The 16,209-nt window shown below is 46.3% G+C and overlaps 1 protein-coding gene across 4 annotated transcripts in view; it reads left to right on the top strand.

Annotated features, from left to right (window-relative positions):
* LOC138582238 (uncharacterized) overlaps positions 1 to 16,209 on the top strand; it is a 178,440-nt gene that overhangs the window by 66,206 nt on the left and 96,025 nt on the right. The window contains exon 1 of one of the 4 annotated variants that reach the window (XM_069653341.1): positions 5,137 to 5,359. The exons of 1 other annotated variant lie outside the window; for it this stretch is intronic. The gene's annotated coding sequence lies outside the window, so the exon portion shown is untranslated. Of the gene's footprint in view, positions 1 to 5,136; positions 5,360 to 16,209 lie in introns of those variants that run through there. 2 more of the 4 variants (XM_069653340.1, XM_069653338.1) reach the window with 2 other exon arrangements.

Below are 16,209 nucleotides of genomic sequence, written 5' to 3'. Positions count from 1 at the left end.
AAGGGAAGAAGACTCCAGACTGGATCTTCTCTGGTCGTCGAAGGGTAGATAGCTCAGGACTGCAGCAGGGCTTCACCGGGACTTGATAGTTGCAGCAGCCGCCTTCTTCTCCGCTTCTCTTCGGTTCCTTGTAGTTCCAGTGGTGACTCTCACTTCCAGCCCAAGTGTCCTGCCTTTTATGCGAAAATCCCCCGTTCACACAGCCTGGCTATCAATCACGCAGCAGGGGCGTTGTCCGGCCCGGACAACCACCCCAGCCAATCATGGCAAAGTGTGACTTGGGTTTCCTAGGATACCCTTTGCAGGGGGTGACTACACCCCTCCCTCACATTCAGCCCACCTAGACACCCAGGCTCCAAGAGGAGGGCTTCTCTGCAGAAGCCCGCCAAAAGACGGTGAACAAAGAAGGCCAACCTGGTTTGCCGCGCAAAGTAAAACACAAGAAGGACTTTAACAAAAAGAAATGGCGAATGAACCCGACTGGAGCCAAAAGAAAGAGTATTTGGTCAAGTGGGTTTATGTTCAAGGCTAATATAATAGCCTGGAACAATACCACGTTTATATAGTATAATCTCGGTAGAAAAGTTAGGGTAGATACCACTGCCACCAGCCAAGTCTACATGTTAAAAGAGCAAAACAAAGCTCCGAGAGGCACAGACGAAAAGGGATAGGAATTAACGCTTTCCAATACTCCATGTAAGATGGGGTGTACTGGTTCTGTAGTTTTTAATGTGACTATGTAAAGTTAATGGCAACTTTACCTATTCCTGGGGGACGGTAGTCAGCCCCAGAAAATGGAGTCAGAGGGAAGTCTTAAAGACAATCCTGTGTTACTGCACTGAAGGTGCTGTGTAACACAAACAAAACTGGGGCTCATGGAGGGGTGTGCTCCAGAGCCCAAGAACACACAAGCAGTAGAAATACACATGGCAAAACACTGGTAAGAGTGGGCAAAAGGCTCACACTCTTACCAAGTGGAAAAAATAAACTCCAGAAATCCAGCAAAGCTGCTGGGGGACTCACGAGGTGAGGTCAATTAGCCATAGAATGAGAATTCTCCCTAACACCCACCCACTAGCCCCGATGAGATCATTAAAGATGAAGCCTGGTGTTCAAGTATACAAACTGCAATGCTCAGTAAAATTGATTTACTCCAAAATATAATTCAGGAGCACTACAAAGATCTACCGCACCATGACCTGCCTCCACAGACAGCCCCCGACACCATGAACTCACTCCAACGACTTGCTATTCTCTTTCCGAGACATCATAGAACCCGAAGTCATCAACCTCCTCTAACACCTCAAACCCCCCATGTGCAAAGGTGACATTTGTCCTCCTAACATAATCAAAGAATGCACAGACTCTCTTGCCCCTCTAATAACGGCCTTCATCAATGCATCATTCAAAACAAGCACTGTCTTGGCAAGCCTCAAAGAAGCATGGGTACGCCCCCTCTTAAAAAAAAAATGTGAAAATACTGTAGACCCTGCCTCGCCCAATAACTATCAGCCCATAACCACTGTACCGTTCCTTTTAAAAATCTTGGATAAAGCGGCCCACAACCAGATTCAACACTTTCTTAAAGGCATGGTCTAGTAAAAATGTTTATTTAAAAAACAGATAGGCAACATAAAAAAAAATACTAGCATTCTCTTTTTTAAAACTTCCTATGTAAAATTTTGAGCTATTCAAGTTCAAAATTCGCAAAAGCAAGCACATGGGCGCATCCATTTTGTGAAATGGATGCCCTCCTGTGCTGGCTTTTGCTTTTGCGGCACTAATGAAGGAAAAGCCAGCCAGCTGTAGTAAACAAAAGCTACCGCTGGGTGGCTTTCCCTTCATTAGTGCTGTACACGGAGGACGGGGACCGGGGACCAGAGCAGGAAAGCTGCAGCTGAATCTCGGTAAGTGCTATTTATTTTTTTTTAAAAAATAAGCACTAGCTGCGTTTTTTAATTCTAAGTTTTCCAGGCTGGAGGAGCCCGGAAAACTTAGAAATAAAACTGCAGCTTTAAAAACGTTGTATTTATGTTTGCGGTCGCTTTTGAAGCGACCGCAAACATAAATACGTTATTGTGTTGGAAAACGCTGCGGTTTTTCTTTCCAAGTTTCTCAGGCTCCTCCGAGCCGGAGGAGCCTGAGAAACTCGGAAAGAAAAACTGCAGCGTTTTCCAACACAACCGCGTTGTGTTTCTGCCTGCTGTGGCTATCACTTTGGGTCTTGAGAGCCCCAAATGGGAAAGCAGATTCAGGCAGAAACAACGCGGTTGTTTTCCGCAATGCCGCGTTGTTTCTGCCTAAATCTGCTTTCCCACTTGGGGCGAGCCCCAAATGGGGAAGCAGATTCAGGCAGAAACACAACGCGGTTGTGTTGGAAAACGCTGCGGTTTTTCTTTCCGAGTTTTTCAGGCTCCTCCGAGCCGGAGAAGCCTGAGAAACTTGGAAAGAAAAACTGCAGCGTTTTCCAACACAATAACGTTGTATTTATGTTTGCGGTCGCTTCAAAAGCGACCGCAAACATAAATACAACGTTTTTAAAGCTGAGGTTTTATTTCTAAGTTTTCCGGGCTCCTCCAGCCCGGAAAACTTAGGAAAAAAAACGCAGCTAGTGCTTATTTTTTAAAAAAAATAAATAGCACTTACCGAGATTCAGCTGCAGCTTTCCTGCTCTGGTCTCCGGTCCCCGTCCTCCGCGTACAGCACTAATGAAGGAAAAGCCACCCAGCGGTAGCTTTTGTTTACTACAGCTGGCTGGCTTTTCCTTCATTAGTGCCGCAAAAGCAAAAGCCAGCACAGGAGGGCATCCATTTCACAAAATGGATGCGCCCATGTGCTTGCTTTTGCGAATTTTGAGCTTGAATAGCTCAAAATTTTACATAGTAAGTTTTAAAAAAGAGAATGCTAGTATTTTTTTTTTATGTTGCCTATCTATTTTTTAAATACCTTTTTTTACTAGACCATGCCTTTAAATCTAACTCTTTCCTTGAGAAAAGACAATCTGGTTTCCGCAAAGGCCATGGCATAGAACCTGCCTTGGTAGAGCTTAAAAACCAAATCACACAAATCATGGACAAAGGCAAGCCAGCACTCCTCTTACTCATGGATCTCTCAACTACCTTCGATCTTGTGAATCACATGACCCTCACATCACATCTCTCCAAGGCCGTCAAATTCTCCAAAGCAGCCTCCTCCTGGATTACATCGTTTAAGGAAGGTAGAGCTATTAAAGTCTTCTCTAACCAAGCTAGTGCAGCCCCCACCAGCATCCACTGCAGAGTCACCCAGGGCTCCTGCACAGCCCCCACGCTCTACAACCTGTTTATGAAACCACTCTTCAACAAACTGGATGCACTTGGCATAGCATACACAAATTATGTTGATGATACGCAAGTACTCCTACCACTCTCCGGCTCCTGTGACCAAGACGTTGAAGCCCTGCACCGAATTTACACCACCATCCAAGCATGGATGGCGGCTAATGGCCTCTGTCTTAACGGAGACAGGACCGAGATCATCATTCTCTGACCCAAAGCTACCTTAGCCGGACTTGGCAACCAACACTGTAACTTGAGCATAGATAATACCATCATCCATGTATCCTCCTCAGTAAAGACTTTAGGGGTTTACATAGACTCCACCTTATCCATAACCAGGCAGGACAGCGCCATCGCCTCGCCGCACACCACCAAACTTATAAACGCGGTAAAACCCTACCTGTCCAAACCTAACTGTCTGTCAATAGCTAAAGCAACCACTGGGGCTAAACTAGACTATTGCAATGCCCTCCATGCCGGCACCTCAGCAAAAAATATAAAAAGACTTCAAATCACACAAAATAATGCTCTAAGAGCAACACCGAGCATTCCCAAAAGAGACCATATCACAAAAGCAAGGCAGGCAGCACACTGACTTCCTGTAAGAGATCGCATCACTTTCAAAAGCCTCACTCTCACGCACAAGTGCTTAACCTTCTCAGCCCTGTCGCACCTATCGGGGACCATTGCAAGAACTACCTCCTCATGCCCCACAAGAACATGCTACTCTAACCAATTACACATCCCTCACATTAACAGGGCCAAAGCAGGTGGGATTGGATTCCCATACATAGCGCCCAAGCTCTGGAATGCCCTACCCATTGCTCTCAGAGCTGAGACTTCCCTCACAGCCTTCCCGGAAAATGCTAAAAACCACACTCTTCAAATGAAAACACCTCCACCCCCGGTCTCTCTTTCCCCTTTCCCTCATCTGCGCGCTCAATCGTGTTTTCCCATTGTAAATATGCACGGTACTATGTAACTAAGCTTTTTGTCTGTAACATCGCCACGATGCCTATGGGCTGCTGCGTGCTCTATAAATGTGAATAAATAAATAAATGAAAATGTGGTAAATCTCGGTGTACTGCTGGCAACCTGGCATCTATCAGTTGTGTTCATGTGCTGTTCAGCAAAACCAAGTGTAAATTGTATGGCTCTTTACCATTTTTTCTATTTAAAAAACGGAACAATTCCACAGCATACCCATGTCCAAGCCCCTGTGGCATTCCCTTTGTCCCACACACCAACTCCCTGCTTGAGCGCGCGTACATACACAAGCCCACGAGGCATGTGTTCTTCCACACCATGCAGGCACACCATGTGCAGCTCATCTCTCTACCCTAAGCCCCTCTCAAATCCGCCCCATTTGGCTTGTATCGACCCCACGCCAACTCTGTGACATGTCCCTTCGCACCATAACTCTGTTCGCTATTTCCAACCTCCAGCAAAGTGTGACAAAGCTATCATGTGCAGCACAATAAAAGCACACATCCATTCACGCAATGCCATCCGGCATCCATCTGAATAATCACGCTCATCATGAACCCATCCATCCATACACCATTTACATAATCGAACTCATGAATCCAACCTTGATACTACATTAATAGTGTTAAAACAAAAGCAGGACCAAATACTTCTTTAAATATTACGTTGGTGTATTTAGAGACACTCCAAACGACTGTAAATCCCGCCTAAATCCGCGTGGGAAATTACAGTTTACTCTACCCAGTTAACCGCCGTTTATTGGTGCCTCTATATCGGGCAAGCAACCCAGGACAAGAGGAAAACTGGTTGGTCCAGGGGGTGGGGGCGCGGCCGCCTCGACCCTCTTATTTTTTGCTCGTTCAGCGTTCCTTTCTTCCTCTCTGGGTTTTTTGAAAACAGATCTCCTGTCACGTCCATGCACACGGGAAGGAGTGGCTTGGGGTGGCGCGGTGGCTTCGAATTGCTGCTCCCGGAAACCAAAAGTGAAAGTTAAGAGGTACAGAAGCCTATCTCTTTGTCTGTGTATAGAATCCGGAAGGCGAGCGTGTGTGCAGGTAAGAGGTTATGGGGGTCATGCGTAAAATAAACGGATGCTTCTTAAACTCAGTAAAAAACACGTTAGCACTTTTGGGGTTTTCGCCGAATTATACACCGGAACTACTGCAGGAGACAATGAGGAGGAGCTTGCAAATCTGCTGCCATCGGGATTTCATTTCTGTAACAGAATTGTGGCGCCAATCTGTCGGACAAAGCGTGTGTTGTCCTCCAGGTGGCAAACATTTTCTCTACGTTTAGTGTGTAGTGCACGTGCGGCTGCTTGCCTACACGATATGTTTACACGGGAGAGAAAGGTGTCTTTTTTTTAAGAGTGGGAATGATGTACAGCGTAACGCACATGATTACACAATGGGTTTGAGACACAAACAGTTTTCGTGGAGTGAAAGATGCCTCGCACATTTTCGCGAGGTGCATGTTTTCAAATGTGCCGGAAGGATTAGATGAATGACGATTGACGAAGGTCAAAAAAGTGCGAAGGGGGAGGACGCAAACCACAGCATATCGCATGCAAGCAAGGAGGAGGAGCCGAGTAAATGCCTTATAAATATTTGAAATCCCCAACTAATTTTAAAAGGCAAAGATAAGCCATTTGAGCCAAGTCACACAAAGTTCACCTCCAGTTCAGAGTCACATGAGGATGCCATTGTGGGTATGCTAATTACCCTAATGCAAGCCTTATTTCACTCCAGAACATTTTCTTTGCCTTTATAAGACAAGGGACCACGCAGGTGGACGGGGTCCGCCCACTTTTTTCAGAGAGAGGACACCATCTCCCCTGTATCTTTTCGAGTAATTAAAAAAAATCTACACTCACATAAACAGTGCTATGGTTGGTTTCAAGTCAAAGCCACGCGTCTGGGAGACCGAGGCACGTAGCGACAAGACCACTTGGACTGCACACCATGAAGCTGTAGTATTTTGTTGATATTGTATGCAGGACATGTTTTATTACAGAGTCTTAGGCATTAAACAGACCCTCACGGCTACAGTGATTTTTGCGATTGTGAAAAATATTGCGAAATCGGCAGTGCTGTTTATGCATAAAAACACGGGAAAACTGCAGTTTTTGCAAAAAAACAGTTTTTTTTTCAAACATGCAGGGCGAGGTTCTCAAAACTTTTTTGTCGTAATTGTTGAGATGCCCTAGCGCATCTCATCACCAGCGCCAAAAACAGCAACATTCTGTTGTATATCCCCCAATTGAGAGACGGCCACATGCCGCGCTGCAAGCAATACAATTCGTGGAGTTAGAGAGCTTCATTACTGCCTCTTTATTCTTCTGCATTACACCTCCAACTGACTTCCCCTCCTTGCGTCACACCCCTCCACACTCCCAGGTCCAGGCCCGTCCCTGACTACTAGACTGTAATGGCACAACATGAACCCCCCAAATTAAACATTAACAGGGTATTATTACTCGATCTCTTCAATTAGTCTCTGTGGTCTTGTTCTGGTGCGTTGCAGCCTTGTTCCTCTAATTTCCAACAGTTCAGGCACTTCTCCTCCTGCCGTTGGGATGGGCTCACCTACACCAGAGTCTTCTCCATCACCTTGATAATACTCACCTGAAGAGTAGCTGTCCACTCTCTTGCACGAATATCGTATCCATGGTAATTCTGTCACCAACATTCTTTTAAAGTGAAACACATTTCTTGTGATTTGTCTTGGTCACCCTCGGCAGTGATCATGGATCGGTTCCATGCGGTTATGATGAGGGGGTCCTCATGGAATGTAGCCATGTGTTTGCTGGTCCGAGGTTGCTTGACCATCACTACTTCCCCTACTTCCAGTGAAAAGTCCTTGGCTCTCCTTCTACCATCTGCATAGTTCTTCATATATTCTTTTGCTCGTGTGTCTCTTTCGCACAGGTCTACATCACGCATGTAGTGGTCACCTTCTTCTTGGTGCTGTGGCAAATGTGTGCAGGTGTTTCTTCCGAACATTACCTCTGAAAGGCATTTGCCTGTGGAACTGTGTGGGGTGTTCTGATAGTCTCGCAGCATTTGATGCATCACTTGCTAATTGGGTGTTCTCGTGAGATGCGCAATTTGGAGAGGTATTTTCAGATTTCTCATGAAACGTCCGATTATCCCATTTGCCTGAGGCCAAAGGGGCGTTCTCTTCCTATGTTGGAACCCCATATATTCCCCGTAAGTCTTGAAATCCTGGCTCGTAAATGGGGGGGGCCATTGTCCGTCTTCACTGTAGTGGGATGCCATATGCTGTAAAGATCCGGTCAACAACGGGGATGACATGATGGGCTGCTGTGGAAGACACTATTTGGGCTTCTGGGAATTGTGAGTATTCATCCATGATGGCTAACACATATTTTCCACCTTCAATGGAACCAAAGAAATCAGCCGCTTCTACCTCCCAAATAACTTTTGGGAGTTCTGACATAAGCAAAGGTTCGGGGTGACCATTGGGTGTGATGAGACAACATGATGGACACACTTGCAATAGTTCCTCGACCATGGAGTCTCGGGAATCACACCTTTTGTCTTAGTATCTGCTTTGTGGAGACAATCCCTCAGTGACCCTCATGGGCAATGTCTAGGATCTGTTTCCTCAATGAGACTGGTACAACTTGTTTGTTTCCTTTTAGAAGTAGGTTCTCTTCAGATTGTGCTAATTCCTTTTTTACTAGGAACATGCTCTCTACATCTCTATGTACACTCTCCTCTTCCAAACGACCCCTTTCCATTGCTCTTTTCCACCTGCCCGACCTTACTTCTTCAATGACTATTTGACATGCCTGGTCAGTGTCCATCTCCCTAGTGAGATGTGTGGGGTTGACGCCTTGTGGAATGGCTTGTTGTATTGAGATACAGTACATTATGTATCTCTATGCTACCGAGGGTTCCAGTGTCTCTCCGGTCCTCGGATGTCTTGATAAGAAGTCTGCTGGATTTTCATCCTTACCTGGCTTGTGAAGAATGTCAAACGCATAGTCTTGAAGTCTCAAACCCCATCTGGTGATGCATGGTGGCATTTTTGCTTGTGGATTTCCATATAAGAATAATAGAGCCTGGTGGTCTGTTATGATCTTGAATGGCTTTCCACAGAGAAATAAATGAAAATGCTTGCAGGCCCAGACGACTGCCAGGCTCTCTTTCTCTGCCTGGGAGTAGGCATGCTGTGTTTTTGACAAACTTCTGCTGGCATACGACACAATGTGCCTTTGAACCGAGTAGTCCTTGTCCTTCTGAGCCAATATCGCACCCAACCCCACAGGGTTTATGTCCACTGCGAGTTCTGATTCTCTGTCCGCATCAAAATATGCCATATTTTATGCCTGTGCAATGCGTCTTCTGATGTCTATGAACGCCTGTTGCCATTCTGTTGACCATTGGAAGGGTGTGTGTTGTTTTGTGAGCGCTCAAAGTGGCTCACTGATGGTGGCAAAATCTTTAATGTACCGGGTACAGTAACTTGCGAGCTTTTAAAAATGACCTGAGCTCTGAGACATTTGTCTGTGATGGTGTTTTTTTTAACGCTGTCACTTTATCTGGATCAGGGGTCATGCCGTTTTCTGAAAATATGTGTCTGAAGAAGTATAGTGTTCCTCTTCTGAACTCACATTCGTCTTTGTTTAAGGTGAGGTTGGCAAACTCTAGACAGTGTTTTGACGTGCTTCTCCACATCCGTGCCAAAAACCAAAATGTCATCACTGTAATTTATACAGTTGGGTATGTGCTTTATAACACTGTGGATCTCAGCCTCGAATATTTTGGCCACTGATGACGCACCAAATCTTAATCTCTTGCATCGGTAAAGCCCCAGATGAGTTATGAAAGTTGTAATGTTTTGGCTTTCAGGGCTGAGGACTAGTTGGTAGTATCCCTTTTGCAGATAAAGTTTCGAAAAGACTTAAGCACCGTTTAGTAGATGTATCATAGTGGTGATGCGTGGAGCTAAATGTCTCTCCCGTTTGATAGCTAGATTGGGCCTCCTCATATCCACGCAGATGCGGATTGTGTATGAACACTTCTTTGGCACGGGCATGATAGGGGATACACACGTGGGCGGCCCCACTGCTGGCTCAATGTCTTGCTCTAGTAACTTGTGTAGTTCTTCTACTTGGTGTTTTATGTTTATTGGGATGCCTCTGTAGTGCTGTGCCACCGGAGGTATGTCTTTGTCAATATGCAGTTTGTTTTTATCGATTTCACAACTTCCCAATTTCCTTGAACACATTGGATATAGGTGACCGATTTTGTCTACATTGCCAATGTACTCATGGACCACTAGTTTGTATAGTACATGAATCAGACCTATGTCTACGACTGTTTTGAAGCTTGGAATGCACCTGCATTCGGTGGTGGTAGCAATGACGTGAATGGGAATTGTTTTTTCTTGTGTTTTGTACTGGCATTTTGCCTCAAATTGACCAAGGCACTTGAGAGGTGTCTTGGTTCCATACGGGTATATATCCACGCTTGTTGGCCATAGCCAGGGCATCTTTGATAGTGTCTTGTATATTGTTTCACTGATGACATTTACAGTGGCATCGGTGTCTATAAGGAATTCAATCATTTTTTCATTTAGATTCATTAGCAGAGTGGGACTATGTTCTGTTGCCGTTTTGTTCCCCACAGGTACCCCTTTTTCCTTTGCTCTCCTTCCGAGGAGCTTAGCTCGGTTTCCAATGGAGATTGTTCGACTAGATATTGCACGTGGTGTCTGGAACGTCTTTATGGTTTTGACAGGCGATTGAATATCTCCTGTGCTCCTTTTCTTTTCTTGGCCTTTCACCTTCCGATTCCTGCTCGCGGCTCCCTCCTTCCCTTTGCTTGCCATGTATTTGAGCTGCCATTTACGACGCCTGCGCTGCCATTGTGCTGATTCTCATTGTGGAACTCCCCAATGTTCCACTTACCCTGTGTCTTCCTCTTTCCCTGGCTATGCAACACATTGATTTGAAGTGTCTTTCTTCACCGCAGGCGGAGCATCACTACCCAATCACCGGGCATATACCTTCATGAGGGTATTCGTATCTGCATTTGTAACAGAATGGTTCATTCTGATTGTTGGATTCTCTCTGTAGTCTGTGAATCGCCTCTGATTTGTTTGCCTCATATCCTTAGCGGCTATTGAAGCTTTCCACCTGCGCGTCTATGGCTAGTTCCGCCCTTGCCAGCATTGGAATCTCCTCTTGCAACCTGGATTTCTGTAATAGTTTCCTCCGGAATGCTTGGGATTCGCATCCTGCTATTATTTTGGACATCAGGGCCTCCGTGTGTGAGTAGTTGCCAAAATCACAGTGCTTCATTTTGGTGCGCAGCCTCATGACAAACACGTCCATGATTTCCCCTTTTGCTTGTTTCGTGCTGTGGAACAAGTGCCTTTCGTAATCCACATAGTATGTGGAGTGAAGTATGCAGCCAACGCCTCCTTCAGATCTTGGATGGTATCAATTGGTGAACGGAGGATAGCACAGGGGCAACGTGCTTGTCTTGGAAGCAAGACCACGCAGAGCAACATAGGTTTGAATCCAGGATCTGTGCTTTGAAACCAAACTTGGGTATTAAGCACAGTTATAAAAAACAATAAAATAAATAAAATAAAAAACTGACTCAGAGGGCAACTCGTCGATGATATCACTCGTGGCAGGGCCTACTGCCAATTTCAGTAAACATTACCTGGCGTCTTCCATGTGCCCTGTGATTCCTATCTATAGGTCAAAATAACAAATTCACCCTGCGCATCTTGGCCCCATGTTACAGGTCTCTGAAATGCCAAATGCCCCAGGTAACTGGTCTGCAAGGACTCCGGCACCCTATGAGATCCTTGTGCCTGGGAAGTTATGGGGAGAGTAGGTTGAATATCCGTGTCCGACATGGTTGTTTGGTAGTGAGTTCCCTTTCTACCTCACCACTTGCTCCTCGAACTCCATAGTTCACACTCAACACTTCACAAGTAGGACAAGTAGGATACCACAGCAGTGAATGCATGCAGGGTATTTTCCCCCTACACCTTCCTCTAGCGCACCACACACGTACGTGAGGCACTCTGGTGACTCGCGTGACTGTCCCGGTAGTATGTGGCCGCCTGTAGAGGCACAAGTACCGCCTAGGCCCAAGACATGGGTGGACATGGCTGGCATGAGCACCGGTCTTTGCTGGCAACAACACCACCTGCTGGCATTCCCCACTCACTGCTGCAGCACCGGGTGACCCCTGTCGTGTTCAGCACTCCGGAGCAGCTGATGCGATGAGTCCGAAGTGGTTGGTGTGCGTTTTTTGTCCCTCAGGACTTATTATCGCCAGCCGATTCAATAAGATGGAGGCAATGCGTGGGTAGTTTCTACCTTCGTCACCAGTGTTGTGTATCCCTCAATTTAGCCCAATTGAGGGACAGGCCAAACGCTGCACGGCGAACAATGAAAGGCTCAGAGTCGGAGAGCTTCATTGCAGGCTCTTTATTCCTCTGCGTTACACCTCCAACTGACTTTCCCTCCTTGCGTCACTTCCCTCCCCACTCCCAAGTCCCGCCCCCCTCCCTGACTACTAGACCGTCATGGCACAACATGACAGATTCCAGTACCCAAAGGGCATTTAAAGGGGTGCATATTGTATGTGCCCAATCATATGGACTTTCCCCCCTTTGCACATTTCTGGGAAATTAAAAAGTGCATTTCTGTACATTAAAAAGTGCATCTTGAATTCACAAAAGGGCTAGACTTTTAAACATACAGAGGACTAAGGCAACCCACTGTGCCGGTTTGCAATATGCAAGGGATGATTGCATTGCATGACAGGGTCTTTACTGACCTTGTCATGCAATTTTTTTGTAAGTGTGACAGCAGAGGTATGAACTGCTGCTGTCTCACTTGTATTTCTATCCCTGACAGAGGAATAGATTTTTTTTTGGATCACGTATTACAGTGACAGGCCCATCACAGTGAAATGTGCTACCAGAGAGCCTGTAGAGCATTAGTTCTCAGGACAGTGCTTCCGACACTGATGTATTCAAGGAGACTGGCAGGTGCATCATTTGCTCCACAATTCATCCCCCTGGAAATGCACAGTTCACCTTTGAGAATAAGGTGACCTACTCATTTATAAACAGTGCATGCTCTGGGCTATTTTGAGATCACAGGCATAACGGGGGCCCCCGCAGCCCCCGTGGTGCAGGGGGCCCCACCAGCACATGTCCTGGGAGGGGGCCCCACATGGAGAAAAAGACAAAAACAATTATTTATTTCTTTTTGAATTGACTCTGCATTCATAAAGAAATTATTTCTGTAACAGAAATCATGTCTTTATGCAAACTGAGTGACTGCAAAAAGAAACTCTCTTTTTGAAGTCTGGGGGCTCTCCCCACCCCATGGCATGAAAGACACTAGGCTGGAGGCCTCCATGTCATGGGGTGGGGAGAGCCCTATGACTGCAAAAAGAAATAGTTTCTTTTTGAAGTCACTCTGCCTTCACGAAGAAATGATTTCCGTTATGGTTCAGTCCTTAACGGAAATAACTTCTTTATGAAAACAGAGTGACTTCAAACAGAAACCATTTCTTTTTGAAGTTATAGGGCTCCCCTCAACCCCATGACTTGTGTGTGTGTGAGTGTATGGTAAAAGGGTGCACACTTAAATGTATAGGTGGCTGCCTGTGTGAGTATATGGTGAAAGGGTGCACACTTAAATGTATGGGTGGCTGCCTTGGTGTGCCTGTATTGTTAAAGGGCGCACACTTAAATGTATAGGTGAATGCCTGTGTGAGTGTTCCTGTATGGTGAAAGAGTGCACACCTGTTGTGTTAATTCACACTTAAATGTATGGATGGCTGCCTGGGGGTGCCTGTATGGTTAAAGGGTGCACACTTACATATATGGGTGAGTGCCTGGGTGTGTGTTCCTGTATGGTGAAAGGGTATTGATATTTTATTTCTAGCGCACTCGTACACAAGTGTTTCAAAGAGTGACAAGTCAAGGGAGGGGAACAGGGGAGAGTACAAAAACAGCGATCTTACTAGGCCCAGTGACATTGAGAACACGCAAGTGCATGGGAGAGAGGGAGGGGTGAAAAGTGCATGAAAGGGGGGAGAAGTGGAAAGTGCGAAGCACAGGAGAAACAGATAAATAATAAATAAATAATAAAGGCAACAAACAGTGGTAGTGCAGCCAGCAATTTGCAAGTGTTAGGTTTAAGGCAGCAGACAGCGTAGGTCTGATAAGTGCAGGAAGAAAAAGGGGGGACTGTATGGGTACAGATACAGACCCCAGTGCAAGGGGTGGCCCGGAGGCAGTGCGGGAGGGTGAGCAGGTACCTGGGCCAAGAGGACAGAAGGTGGCCAGGTGCACAGTGCCAAGAGAGAACCGATCAGCAGGAGAGAGGGGGAGCGAAGGCAGAAGAAAAGAGGAAGGTCTTGAGGTGCTTCCGGAACCGGAGATGGTTCTCCTCAAGTTTTAGAGTGGCAGGGGGGCTGTTCCAGAGGGAGGCCCTAGCCGAAGGTGCACACTTAAATGTACGGGTGGCTGCCTGGGTTTGCCTACATGGTGTAAGGCTGCACACTTAAATGTATGGATGGCTGGGTGTGCGTGTGTGTGTATGGTGAATGGTGTGTGTGCTTGCGTTCAGGGGCGCAACAAAACCTACATTTCAGGGGGCTAAACCATCAAATGTTGGGAGAGGCGCTAACTTCATGGGGAGTGGGGAGGGGCAAACTTATTTGTGTGGCGGCATCTGATTTCTTTACACATTTTAATGAGACTATTCTAGTGCAGCTTCAATGTTACAAGCAGTCAACTCTCTCCTTTAAATCTGAAAGCACCCACTTATGGACTGCTGTGAGAATGATTGGTCTCCTGGTCCCGCTCTACCATTCCAATCACTCCTCTGGCATTCAAGTACTAAACCCACATCACAATTTCAATTGCCTAAAAAATTTGGCATTTGAATGCAGGTTCTAACAGTGAAATGCTTTATGTGAGTAATTGCTGGGCTCTTGTTAACAGCGAAACCCAGGTGATGTTTAAAATCTGTGTCCTGTTCTTTCTGGCAACTACTCTGAAGGTCAGCCAGGTCGAGTCAACATAGCCCAAATTTCAGATGGGGGGGAATGCTGAATCCCAGTCAACTCAATGGTGTTGCACCACTACTTGTGTTTAATGCTGTGATTACTTATTGGTAATCATCATTACTCCTAGTCCTATTCTCCCTCGTCGCTGTACTTCTGTATGAGGCAGTACTTGTGTATGAGGCAATTTGCCTCATACACAAGTACTGGGATGAGGTAAAGGTACATGGAGGTAATGCCTGATTTAGCTAACTGTAATCTTCATTATTCCTAGTCCCACTCTTCCTCATCCCAGTACTTACCTATGAGGCAAGCAGCCTTATATGTAAACTCTGGGACAAGGAAGAGGGACGTGGAGGTAATTCTGGGCCAAGGAGCTGATTTTGGAGGTTGGGGTAGGGGTGGGAGGGAGAGGGGATGTGTGAGGGGGCCGGATTGTGCGACAAATCATAATGGCTGTCCATGTCCAGGTAAGCAGGCATGATATGTGGAATTAGTGGCTAGAGAGGCATTTTGGTTCAGCCAGTCTAGTCATTCGTCAGTTTGGTATGACTTTTTTTAACTGGGCATTTATGATTAAGAAGTCATGCTAAGTGTAATTACCTGGCTAGACTGGCATTTGGGTGCTGCCAGTCTAACCGTTTCTTACTGCAGCACTGTATATTTTTCTGGGCATCTGTGATAAAATGATATGATATAACAAGCCATTTATAACGTGCCTGTACACAAGTGTTTCTAGGTGCAACAAGACAAGGGAGGGAAGATAGAGGGAAGACAAGATAAATGATCCTACTAGGCCCTTTGTGTCATTCAAATCGTGCACGTGCGAGAACAAGAAGTGCAAGGGGAAAGGGCGGGGAGGAATTGCAAAGGGGAGGTAAAAACAGAGCAGCAATGCTCTGAGTAAGTGCAGCCAGGGCAGCACGGCTCTGGGTAGTGCAAGGAGAACAAGGGACTGTAGGGTTACTGTCACGACCCTCAGCCCTGATCCCCACTGGCAAGCCCATTGGCCAGGTGGAATCAGGGCTCGGATCACTAATAAAGCCTGGCATCCACTTCTCAGGCCCTCTTGGGGCATCAGTAAGGAAAGACATCTGCTTGAGGAACTACTTTATTTAGACTTTCAACCAACATGGACGCATCCACATAGCTTGATTCCTAGAACCAAGATATGCGGTCTAGTGTTTTGGGTGTGGTGGCCTAGGGACTACTTTACCTGGACTACTTTACAGTGGCTATTTAAACCACACCCGAACAAGACAACACGCTTCGCGTTACTTTGCTTCTAGCAACGTGACGTTCACCGTGTCCAGCTTTCTCACGAGCCTGGTGAATTCCGGACCTGCAGAAAAACCAAGAACATCGTTAGCAGCAGAATCTTACCTGCATTCATCATCCTTCACTGCTCGCAGCTCCTGAGCAGCTCTGTTGGTGGAGTACAGCCCCCGGATCGAAGGACCTGAGAAAAGGAGGAAGACATCATTAAAGGAGGTAGTGGAGACATTACAACCACAAAGCGCTTGGTTGGTTGCTTTTCGGCCGGCGTAGCTCCGGAACTCCATCTGGGCTGGGAACTCAATGCGATCTACGAAAAGAGAAAAGCACAGGTCAGTAAGGACAAGACATCGCTGCGCTACGCAAAGTGCCTCCTTACCGCATCATAGCGCTATAGTGCGCCATCATCTCCTGTTGAGAACCAGCATATCCAGTTCTCCAAGCGGACACTCCGCGCTCCTAGGGAGATAAAAAAGAGACATTTAGAACAAAGAAAGGGCATGCAAGAATTACAACGCCATCAATCGCAGTAAGACCTACCTGAAAGACAC

This window comes from Ambystoma mexicanum, chromosome 3q (assembly GCF_040938575.1).
Source record: "Ambystoma mexicanum isolate Mex_15411 chromosome 3q, UKY_AmexF1_1, whole genome shotgun sequence".
Classification (NCBI taxonomy): domain Eukaryota; kingdom Metazoa; phylum Chordata; class Amphibia; order Caudata; family Ambystomatidae; genus Ambystoma; species Ambystoma mexicanum.
Note: the sequence above shows the minus strand (reverse complement) of the source record. Positions and strands in the feature narration are given on the sequence as shown.